Below are 17,852 nucleotides of genomic sequence, written 5' to 3'. Positions count from 1 at the left end.
TGTCTTACTGTCACTACTTTTGGAGGATAGGACACACTGTTGTACAAAATTAAGAAATTACTGAATGAACCTACAGCCATGTTTTGTTTCTAATCCCTCCAACCCTGACCAAAATGGTTTGTCCTTCACTAATTCATCTTACTAGTTCTTTGGTTTAATTCATATATCTTAAAAAATTATTTCTTGTGAAAGTATTTTTCTTGCCTTCATACACTGAATGTTCACAGATTTATAAATTGATATATCTAATATTATTTATGAGGCTTTTTAAGATAGGAAGTATTTTTTTCCTATATCCCAAATCATCAAGCAAGGTATATGAAGATTTTTAATGAATTATAGTAAAAAGCAGAAACCCACTGGGCATTAAAACTAAAAACTAAATTAAATATCCGGCTCCACTACTTAACAACTTATGATAGTAAAACTGTGATGATAATGTCCACCCCTCAGAAGATGTTGGTAAGATTAATTGAGACATCATGTGTAAAGCACTTAGCATACAGACTGCCTATGTCCAATTAATATGAATCCTTTCCTCTTCCCTTGAGACAAGTTTTCAAATTTCTCAGAAATGCCAAATCCCAACTTCTTCTCACTTGTATTTGCATATATGAAGTTCATAGTTTCTCATTGTATCTAGAGATCACCTGCCTCAGACTGTGCTCATGAAAAAAAAAAAAAAACAGATTCATGAGCTCCAATTATGGAATGATCTTTAGGAATAGAGATAGCAATATGCATTTTTAACAAATTCCCACGTGTTACGTATATATCTGATGTTTGATGGCAATTAATCTAGACTTTCCATAAGAATTGACTATTGAATAGTTCACTTCAAACCTTATCTAGGAAAAATGATAAAAAATAAATTTTAAAAAAGTTTGAAAAATTGAACAAGAAGATTCATTATAGAAAAGAGCACTGGGTCAACAAACAGTGCAAGCGAATGGTGTGGAAGTAAAATATGACACCTGAGAAATCTTAGAATTTGAGGAAAAGACTGAAATATGTTCTTAATAAAATTTCATATTAAATAGAGAGGTTTAATGGTTTCTACACAATTTAACCAATGAAATAACTGCCTTGTATGCAGTGAGGTGTCAGTTTTCTTTTTCGTCATTGTAACAGCATAAGATTGCTGCTATCAGACTATATTTAATTTCCAATCTCAATGTTTTCAGTGTATTTTTTTCTCAAGTGTCCACTTTAAAATGCATTAAACTGCAGAGATACAAGGCAGAGGAATTTTTAATCTTTTATCTAAAGTTTCCAACTTATATCCTCTCTCCAATAAGATCCAGGTTTTTACATAAATTATTCTAAGTGAGATCAACCTCAGATTTAGCAAATCAGTAATTTTTAAATCCTATGGGGCATACATGGAGAGAATTTGCAGTCAATTAAAAAGCATATTTTTAGATTTTTTAAAATTTGGATCGAATGATTCAATGAAAATACTCTAAATTTATTTTTATTACTTCCATTGCATTTGCCTTGCTGCAGGTTTAACAATTAGTTTCCCTACTTTCTCTTGTCTAAATTATTTACTGCTTCATTATAATATTCATCAAAAGGCAACTTTGTCACAGAAATTTGGCATTGAGTGACTTTACTCTTCACACATTGCCCAAAAAGAAATAAATGATGTTCACTCTTTAGTCCTCTTAGACACATTAAAGTATCCTATTTTCCTAATAGAAAATTATAAATTTGGTTCTCTGAAGACTGTGCTTATTATATGAGGTATTATTTGATAAGTTCCTGCTTAAAATGTCTAAATTAAGTAATAATGAATTATAGGAATTAACAATAATCTCTTCCATTTATAAGCATGCTATAAAATACATAATTCCATTTTCTATCACAGTGTTATGAAGCAGACAAAATTATTGCCCCCATATCACATGCATATAAGAATTGAAAGGTTAGGAAGGGATTAATCCAAGTTTATGTGACTCCGGAGTGGTAGACCCAGATACTTTGACCCAAGACTTATCACTCAGAATCTACTAGTCTCTGCCCTGTACCAACTTATAGTTGGTATCACTGTTGATAATCTCTAAGTGATAATTAGGAACAATCTGATACAATCTGTTTAACTCCTAGTTGCAACTTTAATGAACATATAAAGATATAAAATAAATAATACATGGTAGAGTTGAACTCTACAGTAAGGACCAATCAGATATTTGACCTCAAAAATAGATTTAATCTGAACTACTTGGAGCTTTTAGTAGGAACCAGATAGTAGAAATAGCCATTGAATTTGAACTCTATCTGGCCCCTAATCTGATATTTTATTGATAAACATAAAACTGAAATTGCATCTCAACCAATTATACATCTAGTTCTGAAATCTGACAGAGATCTCTAGAATCCTGGCCATGCAGTGGCCCACAGCTTAAGAGTTGGCTCCCCTAAAGAGTTGTAATAGTAGACCTTGAATAAATTCAGCTTACCATGATTGTCTTAACAGTCTGTATAGAATATAAACTCAGTGGTCAGTATTTCTTTTATCTCAGAGACTAAAAATTGTATTGCACTGTAAAGAGAATAAAGGGCTTGAATGTGTACCAGAATGATCCAAAACCCTGCTCCATCACTTTCCAGCTGGATAAATTTGAGCAGCTTAAATGTCACCAAGACTCAAGAGTTCTCAATATTAAAATAAAGATAATAACTACTGAGTAGGCAGGTCAGAGATGTCACATACATAATATTTGTCCTAGTTATCACTTATATTTTATATTAATTAAATCTTAATTCTTAATATAGAGAAATATATAATAATCTTAATATAGCACAAATATTCTTAACATAGCTCATTGCTGTAGTTGGTGAAGACAAAATTTCCCCCCCGGTTTTGCCGTGTCCTGGCCATTTAACCTCAAATGAGTCACTCTTTCTTGGTCTCAATATTAGAATAAAGTGGTTTCTTTTTCTAACTGTATGGCTGCCATTACTTAATGATTTACTTTTAAGTTGATAGCATTTAGTTCCATAATCGTTTTTTCTTCACACAGAGATTTTCAGGCCCTGGCTCTCAGACAAATAAATGCTCTATAATATTGGCTGTATTCCTAGTTACTAGCTCTATATAGATTTTTTTATATGTGAATAGCATAATCTCTCACATCAACTAAGCTGCCAACTGACTAAACTATTCACAGCCTAAGCTATAGTATGAAAAAAACCCTTTAATATGAGAATTATTGGATAGAAGAGTAAGATAGCCTCTAGGTTCATCAGAGTAGGTGCTGCCTGTCCTTTCTTAAAAGATTCTGAAACAACTGTCACAAATAAGGCTTATAGAGATGAATCATGACTTAGTTGAATATAACTCAAAACATTCCCATGAGAAGATCTTATCAAAAGACTAAGCTGCTATATTATGTGGTAAATTTGAAGTAAATAATGTTTTAAGGGAAATATCTGTTGATCAGAATAAATTATACCTTGGTTTATTTTTACCTCCATTTTTGTCAGGTGTAAAATCTGTGTGAACTACTGTGAAATAACAAGTAGACAGAATCAGCACCAGTTGCTGTTACAGGAACGAATAAGAATGTCAAGAATGGTTTAGGACACTACTGGGGAGAAGGAGGTGGAGCAAACAAGTTCTGTCCTAGAAGACAACATAAATAGGAACATTCAGAAAGGAAACAGCACTAATACTGCTTTAGGATGCAAAGCAATAATAGTTGAAGGATAAATAGCAATGGCACCCATGAAAGTTGAATTTGTCCCAGAGAGAAAGTTAGGTGGAAAACAGGTGGTTGAGGATATAGGTTCAGGTGCCAGGACTGTCCAACCAATTCTTCCACCTCAGTTTTATTTTTGTTTGTGCACCTGTGAATTTTCATCCAGTAACACCAATATTTGGTGAGATTTTTAAGTATAATATGTAATCTTGGTCATGCTTATTACTTACATTTTATATGAATCAAATATTACTCATAATTTTATGTAAGAATCTTAGCAAAAAATTAAATCTGCCATAAAGTACATATTACAAAGAATGCCAAAAAAGATATTCTAAGACTCTGAGATGAATGGCCTAAAATTTACGTTACCAGGAACCCAATGTTGCTCAGAATTTCTTTAAAGTCAAGAGGACCTCCAACTCTGCTTCACCAACAGCAAATGCCTTTTTAGTATTTTACATTTTGAAGTTACATAAGAGTACTATTACTTAAAATGCTTGATCATTATGAAATGTATATACATGTATTGAAACATCACATTGCACCCCATAAATATATATAATTATTATTTGTTAATTAAAAATAAAATGAAACAATAAAATAAAATAAAGCCTAATAGGAAAAATGAAACGTTTTAAAACCACTGACTCCAGGGACCAGATGGTACCAAATAAACTGTACTTCTTCAGAAAATGTTAAAAACTCTCTTGAAATATTGTATTTCCAAATATATTTCTTGCTTATTACTAGAATCTCAATATCAGAGAACATACAGAACAAAAAATTGTATTGCTGATGCTGCAAGAATCACTCAGAGAAAAGAAATACACAGTTTTTGATGAAAAATAAAGGAAAAAATATAAAAAGAAGTCGCAATAAATAGACTGAAGTTAGAAAAACAAGTTGTAAATCCCATTTAAAAGAGAAATGTTTAAATAGGTAAACATGTTTGTTCAAAATGCAAAACACGTACATCAAAATATTTCCTATTACTCATCAATAAAAATAAAATTACAAGGTCTTGCTATTATCTTAATCATAATTTTTCATTATGGGAGAATAACTGTCATGGGCATTCTTATGATGAATTTCAATGTATATACAAACAATAAGTTAATCTAATATGCATTATCTTGCAGATCATTCATATAAAGTTAACTGACTATAAGCTTTTAATAATGTCATCTGGAAAATTCTGTCCAAGTTATCATTTAGTGGTCTAATATAGCTGCACTTTCAAGAACTTTATTTTGAAGGTGGAAATAAAGCACCCGCACAGGAAATGCTTATTTGCCAAGAACAGACATAAGTCATCTTATGTCCACCACAAGCACACCTTGCTATATTACTCACAAGTTTCACATTCAGCCAAGGTTAAACCACACATTCCCACATCACCTTTGGAGACATTGTAGCAAGGCTTGGTATAAATTTACTTCTATTTTATGAACAGGTAATTTGTCATTCCTCTTAGGAAAAAGAAAATGGTTTGGGGAGGTTTGATTATATGCTATGATACATTTTTAACCTTTACTGGCACCTGACCAAGCACAGTACCATTTGTGAAGAAATAAATGTTCTTGTAATTTGCACAGCACAACCGTCATCATCAGGTATTAAATTATAATACCCAATGTCCATTACCACCTAATAAGAAGAGAGTATAAAAACTGAAGATGGTTTATAGTACAAAGAAAGAAAGGAAGGAAGGAAGGAAGGGAGATAAGTTTAAAAAAATAGAACCTAAAATGATAGATTAGGAGATTAAAATTACCTGGATCTGGTGGGCTCAATGATGCCTCCTCTCAAATTCATGTGTTGACATTCCAAACCCCAGTACCTCAGAACATAACTTTATTTAGAGATGAGATCATTAAGGTGGCCTAATCCTATGTGATTCTTATATGAAGAAGATTAGGACACAGACACATGGAGGGAAGACCATGTGACACAGACGGAGAAGACAGACATCTGCAAACCAAGAAGAGAGGCCTCAGGGGAAACCAAACCTCCTGACACCCTGATGTCAGATTTCCAGCCTCCAGAATTGTGAGAAGATACATTTCTTTTGTTGAAACCATACCCAGTCTGTGGTACTTTGTTATGGCAGTTCTACCAAGCTAATACCCTGGGCAATGGAAAGAATACAGGGTATAGCTGTAATAAATGTATTTAATTATGAGAAGGCTTACTAAGTGGAGGATTTTTATCAAATATATTGGTGGAATATAATTAAATGAAATGCAAAAGGCAAACAGTTGGGCCTTCTAGTTATTTTGCTAAGTTGGCTGTTAGCTGAGTATAACAAATTAGACTAATATACTCATCAGAATTTTTCACTAATGAAAATGTTGATATCAACCTCATAGATAAAAAAAATTACTATCATTTAAAAATCAATCAAATGATCCAGTTATATCACTGAACAAATTTGTGGACAATTTTTGCACTCATGACATTGAATACCACCCTTAAAAATATGAAAGCCTAACTTGAGAGAGTCTTTATCCTACAAAAAACTAAATGGGCTCTTCTCAGTTCCTATTTGTACTTTACCTGAAAACATCTGAAAATCTTTTACACCTTGCCCACTCCTTAAATATATAATGAAACACAACACAGAACTGATGAAATGATGGAAAAGTTTACACGATAGAGAATCAAATTCTTTTATAAGGTTGAATCTGGGGTATTGTCAATATCAAGACTTAACTGAAAATTGCTTTAAATTCAAGAGAATTTATTGGTTTATATAACTGAAAAGTTTAAGGAAGGGAGAACTTAGGTGCAATTTGATCCTGACGTTCACTAGCTCATCAGATTTACATCTTGAGTTCATAATAATTCTCTCAGCCCGCCTTCATGTGCCAAATGTGCACTTAGTGGCTTTCTACATAGCAATAAAAGTAGTTGCCACATTTACGGGTTTTCCATTCAGATGACATACTGTCATTATATCCAGATAACTACTCAAAATGTGGCCCATGGAATAGCAGTATCAGCATCACCTAGGAGCTTGCAAAAAATTCAAATTTTTATGAACATTAAATTTACAGAAACATAGTTGTAGGGCAGTAGTTTCAAACCTGCTTGCATAGTAGTATTGCCTGAGGGAGACTATAAAATAATATTGTGGCCTGAGCCCAGTCTCAGACGTTCTGGTTGTATTGGTCTCAGGTGGAGGCCAGGTAGTGCTATGACAGGCAATCCTTGCTTTGCATGGTTTTCATATGTAGATTTCAGTTATCATAACTTAGTTAAATAACACTAGTCCCCCATGAACACCATTGAAATTTTAGTTGCAATGATAAATTAACTGTGAGAAATTGTTAGCGCCAAATTCATGCCAGGTCTTCAGTCTACAAATCTTCATATAAATAACATATAGCCATTGTGAGTGAGTGACCAATCACATCACTGGTTTTAAAGCATTCTGGTGATTGGTCAGAGCACATCTGTTAATCAATTCACTCCGAGCAACATGTGTCTCTCAGTGATAAACCCATGTGACATATTATAAACATGGGTAATCGAAAAAGGAAATTGGCCAGCAAAGAGAAAGGGGCAGCAAAGAAAGGGAAAATGATCATTTAGGGAGTGAAATGAAATTCAAATGTAAATGTAATTTAAAAATAAATGGCTGCCCCTGGGAATGTTGATCCTGCTGCTGTTTGATAGACTGTAAATATGAAGCAGAGGAGCTTAGTGACGGTGAACTTAGCATGGATGAGGAAAGACATTGTGAAGGAAAGAATGAAGATGTCTCAGAGGAAGTGAGGTCAGCAAAATATTTCATATGAAAGGAACTATGAGATATCTAATGACATTACAGGCACACAGGATAAAATGTTGAAATCTCAACCAAACTTAAAAAGGAGTATGACAATCTACCAAAGCATAAAAATGATGCTTACTCAGTATCATAAGTTATACAGGAAGACAGTATTATTCAAATTCCTTTTGATGAGTTGTCTAAAAAGAGAGAAAACATTTTTAATATTTGTGATGTTTTAATTACAGTGTAATAAATATTAGCTTTACTTTTAAAATTTTACAACATTAATGAGACAGTAAGGTAGTTTGTAATATTTTTACAAAATATACAAAGATCAGGGAGCAATTAGCAATTTCCCTAATGATTGATTATTAAAATCACTTTGCAGGGTTTCAGGTTGCATAGTCATTTCTACAATCCTGCACTGCTGTGCAAAGTAGGATCTGCCAGTATTCATAAACTACCCAGGTATCTCAAAAGTACTGACAGAGTTGAGAACCACTAATTAGAGTAGCAGCTCTCAAAATATGGTTCTGGGACCATTAGCATCAACATCAATAACATAATTTATTGGAAATGTAATATCTTAGGCTCCATCAAGATGGGAGTGGTATCTAATATTTTGTGTTTTTATTTAGCAAGCCCTCAGGGTAATCATGATTCTAATGCCTGTTAAAGATTGGGAATCACTAATCTAGAAAAATAGAGAACTTCTCTTCCTAAGACTTCAACAGAGTGGAAAGCAAGTCCTTCTTAATACTCTGGCCGTCATCTGAGCCTCAATTGAGACATGCAACAGTAACTGATTCAACTGCTCTGTCTTGCTTGGAAAGTGAGAAGGAAATATGTACAATTATTATGTGCCAATTATAAATTTAAAAATTAGATTAAAAATCATGTTCTTAAAAAAAAGAAGGAAAGAAAGAGGAAATTGGTTTCCAGGAGAAACCCAAAGTCTCTACTATGAACCTCTTTTTTAAAGGAGGCACAACGCATTAAAAAAGAAAGTTTGGATACAAGTTTCAAAATTAAAAGTGAAGAAAAATCTAGGCTTCTAAGTAATAGTGCAAGTTGGTAAAGTTTGATAACTGTCCCATGAAAAAAAAAATTTCCTAATTCACTTGAACTGGAAGGTTTAATGTAGATACACAAAAATGCCCATTTCAAACTAATGAAATGTATTATTGAAATTTTTTTCTAAACATAAATAAGAGAAAATGTTTCACTGAGATAAAGACACTACTATACAGAAAAAGGAAAGTTTGATAGATTCTTCATATGATTCATATTATATCCAGTTAAGATAGTGTATTTATTACCATCGCTTTGACTACAATTTACAAATAGAATTTCTTTTAAGGACATCAGTCCAGGCTTTTCAAGGTTGTTTTTTAAGCCGTGATCATAAAACTTGCATAAGTACTTAAGGACTGTACTTGAATATTCAAATAGGCAATTGCTTATGCAAAGTGGGAAATTTTTCTCACACACACCTTGACCCCTTCAGTTTTTATCATCACTTACCCCATCTGACTTGCTTAGAAATAGCATAGCCATTTCTGAAGTATTTATTGGCCCCCTATATTAAGTTGTTCATGTCAAAGCCAAGAAGAACTAAAGAATGAATAATTGGCAAATTAATGACCATCCTTTTTATTGGGAAAACTACTTAAAATTATGTTCAAGCTACTTCTAACTTCATCATAGTCACATAATATAATACCTGATGAGTATTTTTTTTTGCTTTGAAGTATGAGTTGTATTGTCTTATTTTGTTTCTTGATGGTTATAATACAAACAGAAAGTTTACTTAAATAAAATAGAATACTGCTCATTAGCTTCAGTATTTTAAAATTCATAAAAATATAAGTATTGGTACAATTTGAAGCCACCATTAAGTTATTTTTCTTGATGATGAACATATAGTATTAATAAATAAACCAAAGGCTCTATCTCCCATTCAACATGGAATAGTAGGACAGGACTTTACCTTCATCCTAAAACAACTGAAAAACAGGACAGAAAATACAAAACAATGGTTTTCTACTTTGCATATCCATCAGTATAGGAACAATGTTCTCTGAGAGAAGGAAAATAAAGAGTCTTATGATTTCTCAGTGACAAAGATTCCCTCCTTGACCAAACTCTAGTCAGCTCCTTTGAACTCTTTTCTCAACTAGGCCCTCATTTATGGCCTTCCATGTTTGCTCATTGTCCAATTTTAGCAAGAATCTTGCTAAGACAGGTTAGCCAAAACCCTTCATCCTCAATGCATATCTGATCAGATTCCTCATCCTCTACATCCCCCAGGTGATGTCTGATCACCCTGGCCTGCCTTCAACAAGAACCCTGTTAGGTTAGTTGAATCAGAATCCCCCAACCCTAATGTTTCTTCTTATAGTTTTTCACCCACTGACTCTTACTCTGCTCTTTAGCTATAAACTCCCACTTTTTCTTGTTATATTCAGAGTTAAGAATGTGAAAGTTGTCAGAATCAAAATGGAATCACTAATGTGATTCTAAGAAAACCCTGAAAATGGATCTGGGAAGGCCATGAAGAAAGAGTTCTTACACTCATATATCTGATAAAAACGACTACAAAATCTACAACCTTATACAAGAAAGTACTTCTGCAAGGACATCTACCCAACTACTACCCAACAACTACCTGTCCAACCTCATACTAATTTCACCCTTGTTGTTGATCTTTATAGCCAAGCATAATTATTTCAAAATAATTATTAATATGTACTCTTCTTCATTTTTTTCCTTTCAAAACCTTTGTTTTTCGTTACCTGTCTAAATGTATACATACATTCCTATGGCATATGTAATCCCATTGCAAAGCCTTATTCCCAAACAAATATCTTTTCTTTTAGAGAACCTCTTTCTGTTTGTTATTTAGGTTGACAAGAACAATCTCTGTCTTCTAAAGAATCCCATTGTGGTAGTCCCTATACCTGTAGTGATAGCCCCCTGAATAAAGTCTGCATGAATAATATTTTCTTTAGCACCATCTTACTTCCTGGAGAGAGTTTCCAGCTACAGCACAGGTACTGGGACTCAGTGAAGCCCAGCAGTCTTGTAATTTGAGGATAGGAAGCTGGGAGTGCAGGGAGTCCCAGGTAGCTAAAATTCCCAGGTCAGAGTGCCAGAGGAGAGAGAGAAAGAACTCTGGAGAACTGCAGCTGGATGGGTGGGTGTAGACTGTTTGATTAATCAGCAAAATCATATGAGAAAATTATCTAAGCTTGGGGGGGAAAAAAACCCTGAAAGCTGTCCTTGTGAAAATAGTTCATGTTCTTACAAGCAAGAATGGAAACCCTCACAAACTAAAGGGCATTGGTTACAGTGCTCTGAAAGGTATTACCTCACTACTGGAGAAAAATTAGCCCTATCTGAAAGATGTATTGGTCCCTACTGAGAAAGCTTTAAAGACTAAATTTGATCTAACTATTCCCAAGCAACATTAACTGCATCTCAGAACAAAACTCAAGAATATTTACAGGAATTCAAAAATATCTAGCAAATAACACTATGAAATTCACAAGTTCTAGCATCCATTAAAAACTTACCAAGCATGTAAAGAAGCAAGAAAATTATTTCTCCATAATAATGAGAAAACACCAATAAATAGGAACAAATGCTGAAACATAGCTCATAGAATTACTAGTCCAGGACACTGAAAGAGTTATCATAGTTATGTTCTATATGTTTCAAAATGTAATGAAAGACTGAAAATATTAAGAAGAGATATATAAGATATACAAAAAAGACTCAAATTGAATTCTTGAGATGAAAAATACAAGAAATCTTGTTTAAAAATATGCAGGATGTTAACAGCATATTAAACACAGCAGAAAAAATATTAATTTACCTAAAGACAAAGCAATAGAAACTAGCTAAAGAAACACAGAGAGAAAAAAACCTGAATAGATAATGAAGAGAGGATCAGTGAACTGTGTGACATATATATTGGAGTTGTGAAGGAGAAAATATTTGAAGAAATAGTGGCTAATATTTTTTCAAGTTTGATAAATACTATAAACCACAAATCAACTAAACCCAAGCACAAGAAACATGAAGAAAACCACACAAAGGCACCTCATGATAAAATTACTTAAAATCAGTTATGAAGAGAAAATCTTAAAAGCATCCAGAGAAAGGGGGAATATTATATGTAGAAGAACAAGGATTCAAAATACAGCAGATTTCTCACATAAAACTCTACAGGCCTTTATTGCAATGAATCTTAAAGGAAGTTTTTTAACCAGAAAGGAAAATGATGCCAGATGAAAATCAACATCTGAATGAAGAAATAAAGAAAACCAGCAATGATAAAAATATGGGTAAAAGATTTTTTTCTTGTTTTTGATATTCTTTTAAAATATAAATGACTGTTTAAGGTAAAAATAATAACTACACATTATGGTGTTTGTGATAAATGTATAAGTAAAATATATAACAAATTAGTACAAAAGAAAGCAGAGGAAAAATGGAAGTATATTGTTGTAAGAGTTTATATCTTGAGAGTGTACTGGGATATTTGAGGTATACCAATATAAGTTAAATTCTAATGTATACTATAAATTCTAATGTAATCACGAAAGAACACAACAAAGAATAATAGCTAAAAGCCAAAAAAAATAGGCTACTACTTTAATATAAAAGAAAACAGAAGAAGAAAGAATTTTTTTAAAAATGAAGCAAATATAAACAAATACTAAGATAGTAGCTTTAAACACTAGAGTAATAATAAAATTTATTTTAAATGATCTAAGCAGTCTAGTATTTTTATAGATTGTATAAGAACATTAAACTAGACAAAAATAGATTAAAGGAAAAATGGTGGATTAAAAACAGATATATCATACTAATGATAATCAAAAGAAAACTGGAGTGACTATATATTAACAACAGATTAGTATATGATGATTATATTAACATCAGACAAAGCTGCTTTTAGTGCAACAAATACTATCAGAGTTAAAGGGAGTCATTACATAATATTAAAGTGCTCAATTTGTCAGGAAGACATAACAATTTTAAACAGTTCTAAACCTAATAACAGAGCTTCAAAATATGGGAAGGACAAACTAATAGAACAGCAAAAAGAAATACACAAACCCACAAATTTAGTCTGATATTTCAACATCTTTCTGGTTCAATAATTGATAGAACGGGTAGAAAGAGTATCAGTAAGGGTATAGAAAATTTAAACACCAAAACCAAATGACCTAATTGACATTTATAAAACACTTCACACAACAGTGGAAGAATACATATCATTTTCAAATGCACATGGCACATTTACCAAGATTGAGCATATTCTAGGCTACAAAACAGGTCCTGATGTATTTAACATGATTAAATTCACACAAATTATTTTCTTTTACCACAATAGAATTTAATTAGAAAAAAATCAATAAGAGAAAGATATTCAGAAAATTTGAAGTATTTGTAAACCAATGTGAGTGGAAAATTTTAAAAAGTATTAGAAACTATGTTGAACAGACTGAAATACACCATAGCAAATTTGTTGTGATACAGCTACAGTGGTATTTAGAGAAAGCTTGTTAGTATGGTCAGCCTCTTTTAAAATAGCAAAAATGTCTCAACTCAAAAAACTCTACCTCCATCTTATGGAAATATAAAAAAAAGAGAGAAAATCAAAGCCAAAGGAAGATAAGTGAGGCAGATATCAATTAACTAGAAAGCAGGAGAACAATATAATAAATTAATAAAATAAAGAACTGTATTTCCAATAAAATCTATAGAAATGATAGCCTCTATCCTAAGTGTTCAAGAAAAAAGAAAGAGAAAAATAAATTATCAATATCAGAAATGAGAGCAGTAATATAAATTACAGAGTCTATAGGTATTAAAAGGATAATAAATGCATGTTAATAACTATGACAATAAATTCAACAACTTAGATTAAATAAACTCCTTGAAAGAGCCAAACTAAATATACTTAATCTTCCAAAATAAATGTGAATAATTCTATATCTATTTAAAGAAGCCAATTTGAAGTTAACTTAAAACAAAAACCTTCAGGACCAGATAGCTGTCAAAACTTACCAAATATTTACAAAAGAAATAGTAATTCCTCACAAAGTCTCCAGAAAAATTAAAAAAGACAGTATACTTCCTAGCTCATTTTACGAGCCAGTATTAAACTAATATCGAAACCACACAAAGACATTTTAAAAAGAAAACTGTAGACCAATATTCCTTATAAGCACATATAAAATACAATTTTAGCAAAAGTTCATTAAATCAATCCAACAATTTATATAAAAGATAATAAATATGTCATGACCCAATGAGGAATTATCCAAGCAATGCAAGATTGGTTTTCACACTTGAAAAACAATCAATGTAACTGACACCATATTAACAGATGAAACAACAACAAAAAATCTTCATTTCCATAAAGGCAAAAGAAGCATTTGACAAATTTTGACATTCATTCTTGATAAATACTGTCAACAAACTAGACTAGAATACAATGTCCTCAATTTCATAAATGGCATCTTGAAAATCCTACATTAAACATTCTATTTAATGATGAAAGACTGAATATTTTCTCTCTAACAGGATCAAATGGAGGATGTTTGCTCTCAATGCTTTTATTCAACACTATACAGGAAGTGCTAGTCATACAATAAAAAAAAAAGTAATAGAAAATAATAAAATGAGCTCAGATCAGAAGGAAAAACTAAAACCGTCTTTACTCACAGATACATGATCATTAACTTAAAATATAAACTATGGAATCTGCAAAAAGAGCCTAGAATTAATGAGTTTAGCAAAGTAGCAGTATACAACTTAATATCAAAAATAATTGTATTTATATATTAATAATTACAATTGGATATTGAAATTTAAAAACAATGGCATTAATAACATCATTTAAGTATATAAACTGTATAGATATATATTTGACAAAATTATATGTAAGTTTGTAAACTGAAAACCAATTCCAAGAGAAATTCCAAGAGAAATTACAGAAGACTTAAATAAATGTAGAGATATGCTACATTCATCATATAAACTACCCTCAGATTGATCTATAGATTTAACACAATGCCTGTTAAATTCATAGAAGATTTATTTATACAATTTCTTTCTAAGATTTATATGGCCACACAAAGGACCTATAATAGTCAAGCAGCTTTGAAAAAGAGTAACAATGTTGAAGAATTTACCCTACCTCACTTTGATGATTATTATAAACTAATTTAATCAAGACATTGGGGTATTGCTACAAAGGTACCTGATAAGATTAATACAATAGAAAAAAATAGTCCAGAAATAGACCCACACGTGTATGGACAAATGATTTTTAATTGTGCCATAACAATTGAATGACCATTTGGAAAAAAATGCAAAACTTGATCATTACTTATACCACATAAAAACATTAACTCAAAATGTATCTAATACTAAATGTAAAACCCAGAGCTATAAGACTTCTCAAAAAAAAAATAGGAAAAATACTTAGTACCCTTTAGTTTGCCAAAGATTTTTAGTTACTAACATAAATAACACATTTTCTTTTTGTTTTATTTTATATTCTGTATTCTTTTTTCTTTTCTTTTTCCTCAACCACACTGGAATGCATATAACACATTTTCTAAAATAAAAAAATTGATAAATTAGACTTATTCAAAATTACGAACTTCTGCTCTTTGAAAGACATTTACCTAAAAGAATGAAAATACAAGACTCTGAACTTACCGAATTGTACACTGTAAATCTGTACAGTATATTGCTTGTCAATTCTACTTTGATAAGTGTGTTTTCTTAAAAAATCAGTCTTGAAAACATGTTTAGTGATCATATTATCTGACATAGGATTTGTATCTAGAATATATAGGTTAAATAATAAGATGAACAACACCTTACCCACACAAAAAAATGGTTAAAAGGTTTAACATCAAAGAAGATCTATGGATAGTAAATAAGCATATGAAAACATGTTTGACATCATTAGTCATTAGGGAAATTGAAAATTAAATCTACAAACTCGCATATTGAAAAAGTCAATTATATGCAAATATTGGTGAGGAACTGGAACTCACATAGACTGCAGATGAGAATGTGAAATGATTTATCTACTTTAGAAAAATGTTTGGTAGTTTCTTAAAACGTTAACCGTATACCTAACATATGACTCATTTATTCCACTACTAGTTATTACTCCACAGAAATAAAAACATATGTCTGCCCAAAGACTTGTACCTGAATATTCATAGTAGCTTTAATTTAATAGACAAAAACTAAAAACAACCCAGAAATCTATGAACATATCAATAGAGTACTAAACTGAGGTGTAAAATTGAAGAATATCACTTAGCAATAAAAAGTAACAAATTATTAATACACCCAACAACATAGATAAATCTCAAAATAATTATGCCAAGTGAAAGACGATAAGAAAAATAGTGTATATTATTACATTTACATTTAATTCTATGAATAAAAACTAATGTAGAGTGACAAGGAAGATCAGCAGTTGCTTGGGATGGAAGTGGTTGCAACCAGGGGCATGAGGAAAGATTACAGAGTGGCACCAGGAAATTTTGAGAGTGGAAATGTTTATTTTTTTTTAATTTCAAAATATTATGAGGGTACAAACATTTTGGTTATATATAACACCTTTGCCTCACCCAAGCCAGAGCTACAAGTGTGCCCTTCCTTTATACAGTGTGCTCCGTACCCATTAGTTGTGAGTTTACTCACCCTCACCACCCCCCTCCACCTGACACAATGAATATTACTTCCATGTGAACACCTTAGTGTTGATCAGTTAATACTAGTTTGAAGGTGAGTGCATGTGGTGCTTGTTTTTCCATTCTTATGATACCTCACTTTGAAGGATGGGCTCAAGCTCTATCCAGGATACTATAAGAGGTGACAGATCACCGTTGTTTTGTGTGGCTGAGTAGAGCTCCATGGCATACATATATCACATTTAATTAATCCACTCATGTATTGATGAGCACCTGGGTTGTTTCCACTTCTTTGCAATTGTGAATGGTGCTGTCATAAACATTCGAGTACAGATGTCTTTATTACAGAATGTCTTTTTTTCCTTTGGGTAAATGCCTAGTAGTGGGATTGCTGGGTTGAATGTTATTTCTATTTTCAGTTCTTTGAGATATCTCCAAATTATTTTCCACAGGAGTTGTACTAATTTGCAGTCCCACCAGCGGTGTAAGACTGTTCCTATCTCTCCACATCCATGCCAGCATTTGTTGGAAATGTTTATTATCGTAATTGTGGTGATGATCTCATAGGTGTATAGACATATGTTACTTATCATATTGTACATTTAATATGCAGTTTGTTGTATGGCAATTATAACTCAATTGTGTTAATAACTAGACACATGAAGAGATCAAAAAATTAATTTTGTCTAATAAACTTACATTTATGTCTAAGCAATATTTTAAACTATACAGATTCACATTTTTTGTTATTATTTGCTCAACTATCTCTGAATTTATTTGTTAAGCCTAATTTTTGTGAAGATTATTTACTATATAGTCTTAAGTTTTGTGATTTTTTTAAATAAGTTGTTAGGAAACTATTGTTGTATAAAATAACATTAACATACAAAAATAATTTTCAAATGTTATAATGTATATTAGTTTACTTCTTGAATTCGTTGACTTTTTGAAATAATTAGAGAGTTAAACATATGTTCTGATGCAAAAAATTAACATTTTAATAAACATCAACCTTCATACATTTTTATAAATATATAAAGAAAATTATTAATTACATATTTAAGTAAGGATTGGTTAAATAAGATGGTCTTAAATGCCTAAATTATTCACAGATAGTTAAATATTAATCAACATATACTTAGCATATTTTATATTAGCATAAAATTGTTCAATATTTATTTTTAAAACATTATCCAATAGGCATGGAATATGTTGATTCTATTGTCTTTCCTATAGACAAATGACTGAATTTCAAAAAACAAATACAAAAGTCTCCAAATTCAATCTTTTCTAAAGTAAGGAGAAGAAATGTAAAGAAGAAAAGAAAGAAAATTAACCAGTATTGAGTACTCTTTATCGGGCAAGGACCACAATAGGTTCTTTACATATGATGCTTCATTTGATCAATACAATAAATCCAGAACTGAATCAACAGCTCATAACTCAATAAAAACATTTTAGTCTGGAACATTGGTTATGTTCCAAGATGCAATGACAAAAGAGTTACTATTGTTTCTTTCAGCTGTACTTCCAATGTCTAACATAGTGCCAAATTTATACAGGTGCTCAATATTTTTTTCTTAAATGATGGATTGTCTATATTTCCTGAGATTTTTATTTCTCACCAAGAAT

Source organism: Microcebus murinus, chromosome 5 (assembly GCF_040939455.1).
Source record: "Microcebus murinus isolate Inina chromosome 5, M.murinus_Inina_mat1.0, whole genome shotgun sequence".
Classification (NCBI taxonomy): domain Eukaryota; kingdom Metazoa; phylum Chordata; class Mammalia; order Primates; family Cheirogaleidae; genus Microcebus; species Microcebus murinus.
The sequence above is the reverse complement of the archived record's forward strand: the minus strand, read 5'-3'. Positions refer to the sequence as shown.